Source organism: Lepidochelys kempii, chromosome 1, assembly GCF_965140285.1.
Source record: "Lepidochelys kempii isolate rLepKem1 chromosome 1, rLepKem1.hap1, whole genome shotgun sequence".
NCBI lineage: Eukaryota > Metazoa > Chordata > Testudines > Cheloniidae > Lepidochelys > Lepidochelys kempii.
The window spans coordinates 134626883-134643408 of NC_136380.1; the positions used below are offsets into that span (position 1 = coordinate 134626883).

At 42.5% G+C, this 16526-nt stretch overlaps 1 protein-coding gene across 1 annotated transcript in view; it reads right to left on the reverse strand.

The window, feature by feature from the left end:
- Nucleotides 1-16526, reverse strand: part of ARHGAP6 (Rho GTPase activating protein 6) — a 500263-nt gene that overhangs the window by 349054 nt on the left and 134683 nt on the right. The window lies entirely within an intron of this gene.

Below are 16526 nucleotides of genomic sequence, written 5' to 3' on the forward strand. Positions count from 1 at the left end.
AATTACAATACCCACCTGCTGAAGTGAAGAAACAGATTGACAGAGCCAGAAGAGTACCCAGAAGTCACCTACTACAGGACAGGCCTAACAAAGAAAGTAACAGAACGCCACTAGCCATCACCTTCAGCCCCCAACTAAAACGTCTCCAGTGCATCATCAAGGATCTACAACCTATCCTGAAGGACAATTCCCCACTCTCACAGACCTTGGGAGACAGGCCAGTCCTCGCTTACAAACAGCCCCCCAACCTGAAGCAAAGACTCACCAGCAACCACACAACAAAAACACTAAGCCAGGAACCTATCCTTGAAACAAAGCCCGTTGCCAACTGTGTCCACATCTATTCAGGGGACACCATCATAGGGCCTAATCACATCAGCCACACTATCAGAGGCTCGTTCACCTGCACATCTACCAATGTGATATATGCCATCATGTGCCAGCAATGCCCCTCTGCCATGTACATTGGCCAAACCGGACAGTCTCTACATAAAAATAAATGGACACAAATCAGACGTCAAGAATTATAACATTCAAAAAGCAATCGGAGAACACTTCAATCTCCCTGGTCACTAAATTACAGACCTAAAAGTGGCAATATTACAACAAAAAAGCTTCAAAAACAGACTCCAACAAGAGACTGCTGAATTGGAATTAATTTGCAAACTGGACACCATTAAATTAGGCTTGAATAAAGACTGGGAGTGGATGTGTCATTACACAAAGTAAAACTATTTCCCCATGTCCCCCCCCTCCCCCCTCCGCCCCTACTGTTCCTCACACATTCTTGTCAACTGCTGGAAATGGCCCATCTTGATTATCACTACAAAAGGTTTTTTTTTCTCTCCTGCTGGTAGTAGGTCACCTTAACTGATCACTCTTGATATAGTGCGTATGATAACACCCATTGTTTCATGTTCTCCGTGTGTGTGTATTATATATAATCTTCCGCCTGTATTTTCCACTGCATGAATCTGATGAAGTGGGTTTTAGCCCATGAAAGTTTATGCTCAAATTTGTTAGTCTCTAAGGTGCCACAAGTACTCCAGTTCTTTTTGCGGATACAGAATAACACGGCTGCTACTCTGAAATCAGTTTCTTGAGAGGCTATTTGATACTGGACAAATAGCAAACTGATGAGAAAAATCTTGTTTTGTTTTTAAGGGTGGAAATGAAAACCCAAAATGTTCTATGTTAGCAAGTAATCTGCTTGCAGCTAGATAATGGAACAAGACTCCCTCAAGTGGTCCTTGAGATATAGCTCTAATCTACTAAATAGTTAGATCAGACCCCCTGCCACTAAACCAGAAACTAGGTACAAATATCTATTTTTAATCCAACTAAAAACATCAAACAATGGAAATGGGAACCACTGAATATTAACACATAACAGATTGTCATGGTTTTCTCCTGAGAAACAGGTACTAAAAGAGATACTATTTCTCTGTGACTGATGCCCAATTTGCCTTTCTCTCTATAAAGCAGAGAGGCAAAAAGCGTGCTACAATGCAGTTCCAAGACAGCTTTCTGTTAGTCTCCATCAGTTTCTGCAGAAGCTGTTCATTGTAGGTTTATAAATACCCTGCATTTCACTAAATACTGCTTTTTAGCTCTTGTATTGTTTCATTTTTTGCTTAAAAATGAAAGTTTTCTCCTCCACCCTCCCCCAGTGCAGTTAATCTCTTTAAATCCATAAATATAGCAAATTGGATTCATTTAATCGGTTGAGAGGCAGAATATAAAATGAATTGTTTGACATGGGCAAGTTGGGTGGACAATTGGAATAGTGACTATATGGAGTCCTATGTATATTTGTGTGTGTGATTTGGGGAGTATAATAAAAATTTGTAGTCAGTGACAAACAGAAAATGGAACTAGTGTAATTGTTTTTTATTAGATTAGTTGAAGGCTTGTTTTTGTTTTTATTAGAAAGGGAGGTTTAGTGAGTGACAATTGTTCTCCCCCAACCGCCACATCAGAAATCTGCTTTTACACATGTCGGTACTTAAAGAGAAGCAAATTGTTGTGTGTTACATCAAATAATCTGCTTCCGGTTATTACTGAAAGTGATTGAAATGTGTGTGACCATCAAAACATCATGGTACAATTTGTTTTACATGCATGAAATGTAAATTTGTCTTGTCCAAGGTACAGAATGAATGAATGAAGAGGAAGTTTGGGTATTTTAGGAATGATTAGTCGTGTAGTGTTTATTTGAGTATTGTTTAACAAATGGAACGGGGGCTGTATAAATAATTCCATTGTAGTACAGTATACTTTGAGAAGAGCTTTATCAAAACATTTTCCGTTTCTCACATAGAAAAAATCTTACTTTACATCCTTAGATATTTTAGGTTTTTTTGTTTTTATATATAACAAAGTTTAAGAGGATTTGATTATACCCTTTTTGTCAATTATTTGTACGGGCTGCTTTGAGATGGCTAGTTCTATTTAAAATAATTTGAAACTGAAAGACAAACATTTTTTAATAGGGAGAGAAGTGCTTCAGAAGGATCTTAAAATTAGAAAAATGACTTAGTATGGAGGGGGGAAAAACTCAATACCTCTCTGCAGTGTTGTTCAGGAGGGTGGATTATATATATATATATATATATATATATATATATATATACATACACAAAAAAAAAAAGGTGGGGACTATTTTCTAACACAGTTTGGAACCCTAGCCTAGAGTGAGGCTGCAGTACACATATGTAGAGGCAGAAACAAAGATACCTAGAGAACTTATACTGCAAAAATTTAGGTGTGGAGAGTGTTTAGGCACCCACAGGGTTTTGTGGCAGCTGAGGAGGGGTTTTGTGAATCCCAATGGGACCTGATTTAGGAGTTAGTCACTTAAAGTCCTTTTGATTCTAGCCTGAGTCTTTAGCTAAGGTGTTATAATTGCAAAGAAAACCTTCAAAATATGACTTGAGTGAAACTGATGCAGAGATACCTGATACAATAGCTCTGAAATTTTAAGTGCTCCATTCATTTCAATGTGTGTTAACTCAGATGCCAATGATGTTCCTTTAAATGTCAACATTGTTATTTAATAAGTCACCGTCAATCAGTAACTAGGAAAAAGTAAGCTGACCAGAGCCCCACAAAAAAACTTTTATAACAAGACTTTACAGTGAACAGAGATGGAGTTACGGGATTGGGTGGAAACCATGCAAAAGTGGGTGGTTTCACATGGCTTGCACCCAAAACCAAGTAAAATTTGAAAATTTTGAATTAGTTTCACTTTGAGTTTTGGGTGCAGCCAAAGCTGAAAGTCAAAGCAAACCTCAGCAGGTATGAATCCATTTGAACAGAAATGGAGAAAAAGTTCCAATGAACAGGGCTGGATTAACTTTTTGTGGGTCCAGCCCCAAACATATTTGTGGGCCCCCCCGGGGAATGAAGGGGCTAAGGGCAAGAGCACAGCGGGCAGGGTCGATTTGACTTAAATCATAATTTAAATCACTAGTCAGGAAGACTCAATTTAATCATGATTTTCTACATAAAAGTGCATTCTTGTTGGTGGTTATAACCTTAATACATATTCTTCACAACTCAGAGATAGATGTAGGTTTCATTTTTAGAAGGTACACACTATACATTTTTAAACAGTAATTTATTTTGAAAACTTTTCAGATTAGTTTTACAGCTATATCAGAAAATGAATGATTGCTTGGTTTGGAGAACTTTCTTGCCAGGCTGTATTAGGAGGAGAACATCACCAGATAGACATTTAAATTATTTTATTTAACTAAAACAACATTAAGTACTCTGGATTTTTTTCTGCTACAGCAAACATAATACTTTAACAAAAAAAGTATGTCCCTTGATTCTCATATTTATCTCCAGACTTCTTCTCCTTGTCCAGATCTATTCCGCCCCAACAATCTTCTATTCACTGAACTTTTTGAAACTTTTCACTCTTAAAGAGAGGTAAGGGATTGACTCTGTGTACACAAATTTGCAGAGAGACAATAGGGTTGAGGTCTGTTATTTCTCACCTCTATATATTATTTATTTATTTTAAAACATTTTTTGCTGTTAACAAGCATGTTACCTCTGGAGACACAAATCCACAGTTTGAGAACTGCAAAATTAAGCATCTCTGATGGTATCTTCTAGACTGAGCACTGAGCCCCACTGGGTGGATAGAAAAATTAACCTAAATAATCTATACAGAAGCCTGTGGAACCCCATGAAATTGGGTCCCTAATCCATGAACTATTAGAACTCATTTACAAAACTCTTTTTAAATGTTACATGAATATATTGTCTCACACTATAGGATTAGAATTTATAATCCTTATTCCATGATGAGATCGTTTTAATTAAGATAGGTTTTTTTCCTCAAAAATCCGATTTAAATGAAAAAAATCAATTTTTTTGATTTTTTAGAAAGTCATTGATTTTTATCCACCTAACAGCGGGGCATGGTCAGGGGGAAGGATTGGTCCCCAGCTGGAGTGAGGCAGGGGCCAGGGGCAAGATGAGCACAGTGGGGTATGGTCGGGGGGAAGGATTGGTCCCTAGCTGGAGCAAGGCAGGGGCCAGGGGTAAGAGCACAGTGGTGCATGGAGGGAGGTTTAGTTCCTGCTGACTGGAGCAAGGCAGGGGCCGGGGGCAAAAGCACAGCGGGGTGGGAGCTAGGGTTGGTCCCTGGAGCAAGGGAGGGGCTGGGGGTAAACTGCAAGTGCAGCAGGGCTGAGGAGGGGGTAAGGGTACCTACCTTCGGGTTCTAGCCCATTCTCTTTGCCTCTCTGTGTGCTGAGATGAGGGTGGGGGTGCACTGAGCACAGAGATGGGGGTGCAGGGTCTGGGAGGGATTTAGGGTGCAGGAGCAGGCTGGGGGTTGGGGTGCAGGGTCTGGCCAGGAGCTAGGGTGAGGGAGCAGGCTCAGGGTTGGGGCAGGAGGTTGGGGTGCAGAGCTCTTACCTGGGGCAGCTCCCATTTGGTGTGAGGGGTGCAGGTGGGAATGTGGGGTGTGTGTGCAGGAGCTCCCGTTTTGTGCTCAGGGTGGAAGTGAGGATGTGTGTGGGGGGTGCAGGAGTCAGGGCAGAGGGCTGGGGTCGTGTGGGTGCTGGGTCGTGTGGGTCGTGTGGGTGCTCCCAGCCCCCTTCCCTGAGCGGCTCATGGCAGGGGGCTGGAGGGGGTATGCCCCGATTCCACCACCTTCCCCAGGGCCCTGCCCCTGCCTCTTCTCCACCTCCTCCCCAGGCAGCGAGCACGCTGCGGCTCCACTCCTCCCCCTCCCTTGTGCCGGCAAACAGCTGTTCGGCGGTGGGGCAAGCACTGGTCAGGGGCAGGAACACAGCACACCCGCGGGAGGGGGGAACTTGGCTGCTGGTAGAGCCTGCCCTGCAGCAGGAGCCGACACAACCAAGCTTCCGCCCACTGCCCCCGCAGGAGAGAGTGGTGGGTGGGAGGAAGAGAGGAGCGGGCCAGGCCGGGGCCCCTTTGAAGCATGGGCCCGGTGCCATGGTAAATCCAGTACTGCCAATGAATGTATAAATTGAAGCCACTAATTTCAGCACAGCCCTCTCTGTCAGTTACTAAGGGCTTGTCTACACTACAGGCTATTCTGGTATAATTTAGGTTGCTCAGCAGTGTGAATAAGTCACTCCCTGAGCAACACAAATTACACCGACCTAAGCACTGGTGTGGACAGTGCTAAGTCAGTGGGGGGGCTTCCTCACGCTGACTTAGCTACTGCCTCTCAGGGAGGTGGTTTTAGTCTTCCCCAGACATGCCACAAGGGTACAGTGTAGACCAGCCATAAGCTTCTGTTTCAAGAGCCCTCACTGTAACAAGTGACAGTTTTATTTTGCTATCTAACAAACAGACACCCTACAGTAATAACTTACTTCATCGTGGACTGTGTACCGCTCCCAGGAACATTTTAAATCCTGCGTCATCAGTGCTGCTGGTGGAATTTTACCGTGATCTCAGCTGATGAGCTTTTTCAAAATGTATTTTTATCATTAGAGTGCGGTTATGAAATTTCAGAAACAACAATATTTTTACGTAAATACTACTGAGCAAAAATAGCTCATTTTGTTATAATTACAGGGCAATAATTGTTCTGCTGATTTTAAATCATATGCCCTCCTCACTGAAATTACCTTAAAAACTATTAGCTAGATCTAGGTTGAAAAATTTCAATCTGAGAATTTTTCATCAGAAAATACTGTTTTTTTCAAAAATGAAACTTTCTGTGAGCACTGTTGACTTTGATACAATTACGTTTAGGAACAAATATCAAAATGAAATGTTTTAATAACTTCAAAATGGCATTTGGAACAGGACATTTTGATTTTTTTATTTTGAAATGAATTAGTTTCTAAATGTTATAGTTATAATAAATTTAACAAGTCAAAAATTAAACAGTTTGATTTTATCAAAAACAGAATATTTTGACTGACTCCACATTAATTCATTTTTCAAAAATTTTGTTGTGGGAAATTTTGAAAGTCTGTTTATGTTCCAAAAACAAATTGTGGAATTCCCTGTGAAACAGAAATTCCAGTTCTTGCACAGCCCTACTGATGGCATATGATCACTCTGACTATTAGTCTATGTTGTATTATAGACAAAATCATAAGATTGAGGAAAAAACAAAAAAATTAAGTTCAGAATTTTCTTTTGGAATAGTAAGTCCAGTAAGTGAGAGGACTACTGAAGATTTTCCTTACTAGCAAAAAGTTTCTACATCCACTTTTCTTTTCTTTTTCTCTCTTTATTTATTTTTCAGGTGCAGTCTGAGGCTCTGCCATACTCCTCATCTCCACGTGGTGGCATTTCAGAGCTGCTGGCTATTTAACTACAGTAGCTGGTGTGAAAAAATAAAGTTCTCATTCCACATATTATTTTTGAATTACAGAACTATATCAAATCAAATTTCCTGAAAGATTCACCTAAACAATGCAAGCTTTATTCTGGCTGCTATCATATAATACTGCCACTTTTGTTATCTAGATCATTTTTATCTAACATACATTTTCAGGATGAATACCTTTACCCTGAAATACTCTTACCTTTCAACGCATGTTAATATTGTGTTAATATTAATGAACACCATACACACAGACTCAGAAACGGGCTTGGCAGAATTAATTTTTTTTTAATTTCAGTGTATAATATCAATGCTTATTTTAAAGCACTTTTAAAATTTGTAGCTATTTAAATTTTCCCCGTTGTGCAAAATTATGGGTTTTAAGCATTTCTTCCTGATTTTTATCTATTTAAATTCTCACAGTTGCAGGAAATTACAGGGGAGGTTCAGATGATAATTATTTAATGACAGTAGATATTGAGATTCAAAAAGTTAAAGCTTTATAACCACTTAAACACAAACTGTCAACATTACTTTTCAGAATATACAGAGTAAATATCCTTAAACTCTAGTAAGTTCTCAAGCAGCATTTTTCTTATTTTGCCTATCTGTAAATTTCAATTATCATTGATGGAAATATTTTTCATCGGTTTATGTATTTACAGTGAAATCGACATTTACTGATAACCATCTAATCCTTCCAAGCCTACTCATAAAGTGGAAAGATTAAAATAACTAAAGCATGAAACAGTTGTGTGAAACAGGGGCATCCCAAACAAAATTCAGTATGAAAACTCACTCAAACTTTCAGATCTGACTCTGAACCAGATAAAGCAAGGTACTTTAGCACATGAGTAGTCCCACTAAAGTTAGGCACACACTTAATACCTTCTTGAATCAGTATCTGTGACTTGAGGTTACCTCTAGCATGAAACACAAGAGGATATTTACATTTTTTTCCTTTTAAAAAAGGGAGACGAGGTTCAAAAATAGAAATAGGATTTTTCTTTTTATAAAGAGGTAAAGACCAAAATCATTAAAAATATATATAAACAGGCAGGGAGTTAAAATATCAAAATAATTTTACTATATGATTAAATTTTCACTTCCAACTGGCATTGGTTAGGCAAGTGGTGAGCTGAGACATTTTCCTGCTAAGGCCTTTTTGTTCTCATCCTCATGCTCACCTGTGGCATCCTGTCTGAGACCTTCACTGGAAGCTCTCGGGGTTGACACTGTCTTTGTTATTTTTCTGCACAGTGCCAAACACAAGTGGGCATTGATCCTTGAGGGGAGTCCTTAGGCACTACTGCAGTACAATGTGTAACTTTCAAGTTGTTCCACAGCTAATCTATTTAATTGTATAATTTTATTCTCCTCCCCTCTCCATTACGCTCACATGTTGCCTCCTGTTTTCAAGTAGATCGTAAGAGCTTCAGGGTTCCTGATTCTGACTGTACCCTCTAGAACACTAGAATAAAAATAATTTCATATTTCCAAGAAATGTTGTAAGACTAAACTTCTCAGGTCATAGGCTCTGTCTGCCTTGTACAGTACAGAGGACGCTGTCACTTCTCAATTAATAAGATTGGTCTAATCTCGCCTAAGGTTATGGCCTCTGATGTTAATGTACTTATTGCTTTCTACTTCGACTTCTGCTCCAGCCTTAAGCAAAATCAGTTTGAACGAGAGTGTTTTATAGATTTAAAGACAGGCCCAGTCAGGAGCAGCCCGAGCCATTTTCCTGGCCCAGGCAGAAGAAAACATTTTTACCCCACCTCCCTTCCTAGGTGGCTGAGCCCAAAAAACTCCATACACACCATCTAGAAAAAGCTGAGCACTACAGCAGTTCAGTACCCCCTGGAACTTGGCACCCAAGGCCATCGCCCTGCTCGTCCGGCCCTAGTATCAGCCCTGGACCCAATCTTAACTAAGCTCCTGACTTGCACATGCAAAATGCCCAGCGTGTGCACCAGTCCTAGCTTGGGTGTGAGCATGAGTGGCAGGACTGCACATGGTACATCTCTGAGCACGTACGGCTGAAGATTTAGGTCATAATTTACAGTTCTCTAAATTTCCTAACTATGTAAACATTTATAAAGAGCAAATTCTCTCTCCAATGTAAGTCAGCAAGGATAACCCTCTCTTCCTGCTACTTGCTTTGCTCTGGTATTATCTGCATTAGCACATTCATTTCAAGAAAGAACTTTATTTAAAAACCCTCTGTCTCACTTGACTGACTTGTGCTTAAAACCCACATATATGGACAGAATCATTCCTTCTCCTTTTCTACCTCTCAGCTGCTGCATTTTTAATTACAACAGGTTTCAGCATGATAGTTTTTGTCCCTTACTCAGTCAGAATTCTCCACTCTTCCCCTGTGAGCTGAGCTCTACGTACGGTGCTCTTCTTTGTCCTCTGAGGTGCTGGAATGGGGTGGAATTAGAGCATTCCATCCACAAGGACTGTCCATTTAGCGCTCAGCAAGCAAAACATTTTGCTGATGCCATTGACGTGAAGTCCTGGCCTCTTTCATGGTGTGAGTGACTGGGCTTTCAGTGATGGCCAGTAAATCACTAAGGTCCTGATCCAAAGCCAATTTAAGCAACTTTCTGTGTACTTAAATGAGCTTTCATACCAGCCCCGGGGCAAACACTTCTATTGTGTCTACCCTACAAACTAGGGGTGCGATTCCCAGTTTGCACAGACATACTCGCACAAGCTCTCATCTGAGCTAACATGCTAAAAATAGTAGTGTAACCATAGGGAGTGGCCACAGCACCGTGGGCTAGCTGCCCTGAGTACAAACTCGCTTGTACCGCATGGATGTACAGTCAGGGTGGCTAGCCTGTGCCACCGCTGCCCAGGCTACCACAACTACACTACTATTATTAGCATTCTAGTTCAGATGAGAGCTAGCACAGGTATGTCTATGCAAGCTGTGACTCACACACCCCAGCTCATAATGTAGGCAAATCTGTACGGGTAAGATTAAATTTACACACACAAGTAGTCATATTGCAGTCCATAGGGCTACTCACATGAGGAAAGTTAAACATGTGCATAAATGTTTGCTGGATTGGGACCTATAATGTTTTTATCTTTATTTTTCCTCTCAGAGGGCATCAGCAACCCACAACAATAGTGGCATAATAAAATAAAGAGTAGCATCTGGAACTCCAGCATCTGTTATCGCAACTCAGAGGTGGTTAATTCAGGATCCAGGGATTCCTTCCATGGTAGCAATCAATGGTATGTTTAAGTGCATTTTGCTTTTCAGTTATGTCACTTGTCCAGTTGTCTTGGGCTGTGCGTGGTGTACACACATATAAAACATATAGAAAATACCAGACATGTTTATGAGGTTGCAGGTTTGTATTTTGTTTGTTCCTGTAAATCAGATTATACTATTTTGGCAGTGGCAGCAAGAAGCAGTTGGTCCAATGCTACCCAGTCTGCTTAGCTTTGTCATTTTGGGTTTCATTTTTGCTGATCAGTATTGTCTCATTGTCCCTTGTACTGCCCCGTCTGTCTATAGCTATCTGTTGTCTCATCTTACGCTTATATTGTCACCTCTCTTGGGCAAGGACTTTTTGCTCTGTATTTATAGAGCACCTAGCACAACAGGGACCTAGTTCATGACTGAGGCTCCTAGGTACAACAGTAATAATAATAATTTAAAAGTATCAAGTACAATGATGGTATCTCTACTGCAGGGCTCAGGGAAAGTGCTTCTTTCACAGCCAAACTGTACCAAATATAAGGAATTTTAAAACAGTTGAAAATATAAATAAATGACAGGTTTCAGAGTAACAGCCGTGTTAGTCTGTATTCGCAAAAAGAAAAGGAGTCCTTGTGGCACCTTAGGGACTAATTAATAAATTGGTTAGTCTCTAAGGTGCCACAAGGACTCCTTTTCTTTTTATAAATAAATGCACACTGCCAGCTATTTGGGCCACAGTGACTTCAGTGAGACTACTCCTGCGCTTAAAATTAAACACATGTTTAAGCACCTTGCTGAATTAGGCTCTGTATGCTCTCACTTTTCTCTGTGACTTCCCATTCTTCTTCCAAGGGAAGGGCAGCAGTTTGTAGACCTCATGTTGGAGTATTTCACAAGGCATTCAGGGCCACCCGCCAAGAAAACTCAACTGTTAACCCCTCCTTATCTTCAGTACATCTCTACAGTTGACAGAGGGGTAGTTTTCTCTCTTCCCAGACCCTCACCCGAATCAGTTTGGGCTAGGATGCTTTCACCAGAGATGAATTGTGTGAACCCAAAGGGTTAGCACACTCGCCAACAATGATATATTTGCAGAAGACAGTATTTCTGGCCACATGAATGCTAAGATACTCTCCCATGCCTGGTAAGATGTCATTAATCATTTTAATAAGAACACAGAGTAAGCTATTTAGAATTCCCTGTCTCACAGTGTATACAAATTAGCAAATGCAAAAAAAAAAAAAAAATTCCTAATATGTCCTCCAATGCCTTCTCATAATTCCACCCCAAGAGCCCAGGACAGAAATTCTCCCACAATTCACTGGGAAAGAATCAGAGCAGTTTTGCTTACTGCAGCACAGAGCACCATGGGGCCTGCCCCCAGAAAGCCTAGTGACACATAGGGGAGTGCAGCACCATTACTAGTGAGGACACAGTAATTCTGAGGCAGCTTTGCAGCGTGGTTGCTCCTAATGGGGCTAGTCTAACCTGGGTGCTGACACCAGATGCAATACACCCAGGCTAACTCTTCAGCAAAGACATTACCTTAGAGGTAGACCCTGCATTCCTTGCATGTCAATGGGAACTTTTGGTGCACATGCAGTGTCGTACCAGGCCTAACAAAACTTAAGGGAAAACACTACCCAGTAATGAAGTTGACAAGATTTTTTTTCTTTTGTGGTTTCATGTGAGAGTCTGCCAGATTCTGTTCAGCCACATTCGAGTATAAATGCAACACAATTCCATTAGTTGAGGGTGAGTGCTTGACATTCATCAGTGTTTTTCCTTAAAAAAATGTGTGAACACAGTTTTATGGTAAAATCTGAGGGCAAAGACAACTGTTTGAAAATACATTTCTTAAGGGCAAGATTTGATCAACCTTATTCATCTTTTATTTCATAGCGGTCCCTCTGATTTCACTGGGGCCACCTATGTGGACCAAAGTACTACTAGTTTAGAAAGGGTGGCAGATTTGGGCCCCAACATTCCTACTGAAATATCAATTGTCATGTTATGTCTGAACAATCAAGTCAATGTTGCACTGCTGTAAGTGAGAAGAACTGGGCCCTACTGACCAAACTGGAACCAGTGCATCAGCTACACTAGCACGTCAACCTTTGGCACGCGGTCTATCAGGGTCATCCACTGGCGGGCCACGAGACATTTTGGCCAGCGGATTACCCTGATGGGGAGCATGTCCAGCAGTGGCTCCTGGGCGTGGGGTGGGGCAGGTGGCTCTGCTGCACGCTGCCCTCGCCTGCAGGTACCACTCCTGAAGCTCCCATTGGCCACGGTTCCCTGTTCCCAGCCAATGGGAGCTGCGGAGGGCGGTGCCAGCAGGCGAGGACACCTCACAGAGCCCTCTGCCCCATCCCTCCCACAGGGGCTCCAGGGACTTGGTGCTGGCTGCTTCCGGGAGCAGGACCAGGGCAGGCAGGGCGCATGACTTAGCCCCACTGCGCCAGGGGCTGGCAATCCTGCGGGCCAGACTGAATGCCCCAATGGGCCAGATCCGGCTCTTGGGCCGTAGTTTGCCCTCACCTGCTCTAGCCCTTAGTGGGTTTCCATAAACGCTCACATACATTACTAGAGCTGCCAGAAACTAAAAGATACAATTACCCTAGGCACAAAGCTGTATTAGACACACTGACTTTACTCATTTGTGGGTGTATGGCGGGGATTGGGGAGGTAATCCAGCAGAGGCCTTGGGGCTTCACCAAATTTGCAAAACTCTAAACCTGTGAGGTTGGAGGAACCGTAAGAGCCATGCTGTGGAGGCAGCACTCGCCCTCCCTTCGTCATCGGCAGGGTCCTTTGTTGATAGCTTTTAAGTAGTAATAACAAAAAAATTAAGTATTGAAATTTTTCTAAAATTACAAGTATTAAGAAGCCTTGGATACATTTTGAAACATAGAACTCCTTCGGTAAGTGATTTTAAGAGTTCACCCTTCTCTTCTAAGGCTTTTTCTGAAGCTATGTAAGAATTCCGGAGTTTGCAATTCTATTTTTGGAAGTTACCCACTTGGGATCATTTTCAAGATATAAAGGAATCTCCTGTAAGCGCTGAGTCTCACTCTTCACACAACCTCCTCATTCTGTCAAAGTCCCTTTCTCAAAGCAGATAAGGAAACACCGCAAAGGAATCCCCCAAGAGCCTTTGTGACTCTTCAGTCTCTGAAATGCCTTCTCTGTGAGACAGTTCTACTGCAAAATATCTCCATTTCAAGGAAATGTGCAACCTGAAAAGCAGATTCTTCTCTTTGTCCTCATTATTTGCCCTTTTTGGCTCTCCCTGGAAGTATGATTTGTCTCTTTGCCATTGCTATAAATTATTGAGCTATTGAGGATGTTATCTTTAAAGTATATATTCCAAGATGCTGGAAAACATACTCCCTTACCCTGTCCACTTACCCAAGTCATTAATAGTTTTTTTTAAATGCCCCTAGTACTGTGGCATCTATACACTGATAATACAAACACATGTGCTCTAAATGGCAGTATCTTTACTCCCCATTGCTCACGGTATGCTTCCCCCGTCTCTGCCCTGCTTTTCTCTTCTTTCCAGTATTCTATTTTCTCTCCCACAATCTCTAGAACTATGGTCTGGTATTGAGACTGTCTGGTATTGAGACTGTGACGGGTTGGACCCCCCTGTGGGAATGCATCGGATGTGCTGGGGTCCCACTGATCCCCCCCCAGTCCTACCAGCCTGGGTTTCCCTTGCATTGGGTTGCTGGGCCAGGCTCTCAAGCCCCTTTCCAGCACACACCCAGGCAAGGCCACACCCAGCGGCACGCACAGACTGAAATTATCTCTGTGTAGGAGGATTCAGCGAGGGGAATGGCCAGCACTCTGGTGCACACACCATCTGGAGTGTAAACCTCAAAATAATATTGTCTTGCACTGTATAGAGAGATCTGTATGATGCAAGCTCATAAAAATCGACTCCTCCCTCAATGTGGAGGGAGATATGCACAGCTTTTTGCCCCTCCCCAGGTATGAATTGCACCAACTGGGTTTTGAAATAAACAAGAAATAAGTTTATTAACTACAAAAGGTAAATTTTAAGTGATTATAAGGGATAGCAAACGGAACAAAGCAGATTACTGAGCAAATAAAACAAAACAGGCAACCTAAGCTTAATTCACTAAACAAACAGGTCACAAAATGTACTTTTTCACCCTAAATGTTGTTTTTGGCAGGTTGCAGAGTTCCTGCAGCTTAGAGTTCCACTTACGTCTCTTTACAGACTCCAGGCTGAGACAGTGGTCTACTCAGCCCTTGCCTTTCCCCAGCTTAGTTCCTTTGTCTCCTCAAGTGCTTTCAGCAGTCTTCCTTCTTCAGCAGGGAGGCAACAGAGAAGAGCTCTCATTGACTTACTTCCCAGCCTTAAGTAGGATTTACATGAGGAGGGAATCCTTTGTTTCCAGTGGAAAAATACCAGCAGTGTCCAATGTGGTACTCTGTACCAGGTGACATCATCAGATGACCCCGCAGTGTCAAAGCAACATCCCAGGAAGCTCCTTAGAAAGGTGGGAGATTAATATCTTTGAAGTCTTATTATTCCTCCTAATGGCCCATTGATGCTGATTGCCTACTGTCTGGTGCATGTTCCCCCAAGTACACACACAGTTGTAATTGTTACATAGTCAATATTCCTAACTTTAGATACAGAAATGATACATGCATACAAATTGGATAAACACATTCAGTAGATCATAACCTTTTCAATGATACCTCACATGACGCATCTTGTGTAAAACATATCTTAGTTATGCTATATTCATATCATAACAATATTTATATGATGAATATGGAGTGTAATGCCACAGAGAATACTCCGTTTCTAAGAGGTGGGGTTTGTATTTGACCATGGTCAGGGCTGGATAAGGTGCTTGAATCTAATGTACCAGAAAATCTTATTCTCAACCAGTCTAGCTGAAACAGCACTGTGGAGCATAGCTGCCTTTGAAGATTATGAATGGAGATAGTTCAGAGTGAGTCGATTTATGCACCTTGTTGATCAGGACCAGGACTTTAAAGTTAGTCTAAGAAAGACTGGGCAGCCAGTGGAGCTCATGGATTATTGGTGTCATGTGTCTATACCCTGTTTGGCTCATAGGCATTCCTGGAGGAATAACACTCTTTGTAGGAGCTTCAGTTTCCTGGTGGCAACTACCTTCCCCCCTCCAGACAGCGTGAGACACAGCATTCTAAACTGGAGGTGACAAATACCCTGTCAACATGGCAAAGATCCTCATGAGAGAGGAAAAACTTTAGTCTTATGGTCAACAGGAGATGTGTTCCTTGCCACCAATTAATTCAATATGTCCCAGAGTGGTGAAGATTCAAACAAGACCCCAAGAGCTTCCCATTACCGTGACAATCAGTAGTCACAGGCCTTCCATTGCGGGTAGTTGCACTCTATCCAACTGGGAAGAATACAGTAATTGCATTTTTTAAAACGTGAATTACATTGTTTTATTCAGGGGAATTGAGAAAATGTATAGACAGATTTTGTTGTAGAGATCATGCGTTTACAAGACTTTCTACTCGTATTATTTATTTAGATTAACGCCCAAACTAGGATAGGTGCTTGGACAAGATCCAATGACGGCCAACTTGTAGCTAGTCTACAAGGAAAGGGAAACAATACAAGACTCCCTGTGCCTCTCTACAGAGGAGCCAGCCAACTCTGCAAGGACTGAGAGAAAGTACTAGGTAAGTGCCCTGTTCCTTCTCACACAGTACAGAGAAGTACTTGAACTCCTGAAGGTGTGTGTAAGGCGGTCAGAACTGTCCCTCCATCCATCTGGGAGGGAGGCCACACCCCCGCGCTACAAGTCCTCTGGAAGAGCACAGTTCATGGGGCAAATTAGCATCGGGGTCTCCACCATTTGGCCGGGTAACCCACTACTGAGTCTAGGAACCCCAGTCCCCCGACCGGACAGGGCACTAAAAAGTTAGGGGGCTCTAGCCTACAGTCAGTGTAGAGTAGCAGTGTCCATAAGTCCCAGCCCTCTGGCAGGGGGAGGCAGCAAGCAGTTAGGTGGCTTGGGCCTGTACTCAGGACAGAGCAATAAGGAGTCTCTAAGGTCAGGCCCTCAAACAGGGCAGGGCAGCAAACAGTCAGGGGTTCTGGCTCCAGCAGACCACCAACAAACGCAGGCCTCTTGGCCTATGGTGGGGAGGCTGCCACCTCATGGGTGAGGTGGCAGGGGTAGGGTAACACAGGCACCACAGAGTGGTCTGCCATTGGGTCAGTGCGGAAATCCGTCCGCAACATGCTGGCCGGCAGTCAGTCAGCAACACAGCCAAATGATTTTTGGCTCCCCTGAGCTACTTCCTACACTCCAGGTCGAGGGGGTTCCTGGGTCCCGCGGCCATCATCAGTCTCACTAGGGTAAACAGCTAATGGCAGCCCCAGCAATTCCTTGATGTCTCCGGCAATCGGCAGCTCTGGCAGTCCCT